We start from the raw sequence: 2,301 nt of genomic DNA on the forward strand, positions 1-2,301 counted from the left end.
ACTTGCGTAGTACACTAGTACCTCTATTGCGAAAATTATTTCTTTAGTGATATTACATTTGTTCTCACTAGCCACTAAATATAATTTGGGTCAAATTTTTGGCATTTTATGGAACATAAATATCTGTGTAATTACGGGTCAGGTCAATAAGTTATCTGTCTATTTATTTTTTGCAGATTGAAAATAACTGTGCTGCAGCTATTTTCTGACAAATGACCATTCTACCACAATATTGTAATGTTATTTATGATTGAGCTGTTCATTCTAGCTCATCCCATTATTGAAAGCAAATTCTAGTTTGAACGTTACCAAATAAAAAGAGACGCCTTACTAAATAAGAAGTAGCATGACTATTGAAATTATAAAAAAGATAAGAAAACAATCAATAAGATGATAATATTATTTTAAAATGCAGTTGGTGTAGGTCATAAGACAAGCTGTCCTCTAAGGAAACTCTCCATGCTTGATCACTATCAACTATCGGTTCCTCCAACCCATCTACTCACCTACATAAGTTACAGTTTTCTTGTCTTCTCGTCGGACACCTGTAAAATTGTCTCCAAATAGCTGCCATGAATATAACCACATGAGAAGTGGGTGCTATATTTGTAAATTTCTCTGAACTTTAGAGAATAATCATGAGATATTTGGGTAAATATCCTGAAACCTTTTTTTATTTATTTTTGATATAGGAATTATTTTTCCCCTAAATAATCCAATCATTCAAAATTTCTTTTTTCTCAAAAATACTTTTAGAATAATTTTATCCAAGCAACGTACACCAATCCCACATAATCCAATCATCCAACGAGGTCCATTTATTTACACAACACACAATTCTATTGAATTTACATATCTCATACAATAAATTTAATATTCATGCACATAACACTCAAATATGTGAAACCAAATCAAGGCGAACACCATTACAACATAAGCAATATAGAGAAACCATGGTGAAATAGTCAAATACACATGAGTACGACTACCATCTTCCCTCAAATGACAAAATATGGATTCGACAATCATGAATATAAACACATAAAACTTGTGTGTTGGCTTTGTAAGTTGTAAATTCCCAATTGAAAAAGGAGCACGCGAAACCATCAAAATGAAAAAAAAAACATAAAGTCCCAACAGAAATAGGAGAACCTGTAATATTACTGTTAAGACAAGCTTGATCCCTATCCAATTTCTTAATGTACACAACAAAAACCTTGATAAGAAATGCTCAAGCCTCTATTATCTTTTTTTCAATATTTTCACTCAAATATAAAAAAAATATGATGAAATCCCAATTCGTGTTAATCAAATAAACAACAACTGAAAAGCTTTGTTCATATATTACTCCAACCATTTCTTAAATTCATATTCACATATCACAAATCAACATAAGAAGAATGAAGCAAAATTGCCAAAACCAGGACTAATTTGATATATATGTAATCATTTCTAAAAAACAAAACCAACGTAAGAACTGGCGAAATGTATGCTACAACCAATGACCACAAACCAATCAAATAAATCACAAAACATATTCTTTGTATGTAAAAATGGGGTTGTAGCCACCGAGAAAATAAAAAAATACAAAGAAAAAAATACAAGTCTTCGGTGCTTATATGTAAAAATTCAACAACAAAAAAAAATCATTACGTGCAAACCATATAGCACATAGAGCAAATTCACGAAGAAGAGATGAGGGGGAGAGGATACCGGAGGAAGAAGGAAGCAAACATCAGCAAAAAACTTTATTCAGATATGTCGGCGATCCAAGAAAGGCGTGGAGAAAAAGCCCTAGGCAGATCACTTATGGGATAAAAGCGAGCGGAACGGAGGGAACGAAAGGAAAAATTACCATATAATGCGGAATAATCTAGCTTCCAATCGTGGTGCGATAAATTATGCTCATGCCACACTAAACAAATGATGAAATTCAGGTAGCAGGCAGCATCGCAGCTCCACAGTTTCGCCATTTAGACCCTAAATCTTAGTTAACGGAAATTAGATTTGTTTTCCTTCTCCCATTCATAGACCTCGCTCATGATCTTTGCCCACAGACTTCTATTCAAAATTTAAATACAAGTCACTCTCCTAAAGCCAAAATAAATTAAGGTGTGCGGTAGGACATTTAAAAATTTGAAAAGCTTTCTACAATAATTCCGTATATTAATGGCCTGGTACGTGGATGTCTTTCTACGGTCAAATGAAAACTTTCACATGAAGGAAAGCTTCTGTGGCATGTCACCAGTCGCACTGTCCTCTATAGCCGAGGTAGCCTGCTGCTTGACCACCCTAGTGCGC

This window comes from Phalaenopsis equestris, unplaced genomic scaffold (assembly GCF_001263595.1).
Source record: "Phalaenopsis equestris unplaced genomic scaffold, ASM126359v1 Scaffold233232, whole genome shotgun sequence".
NCBI classification, from domain to species: domain Eukaryota; kingdom Viridiplantae; phylum Streptophyta; class Magnoliopsida; order Asparagales; family Orchidaceae; genus Phalaenopsis; species Phalaenopsis equestris.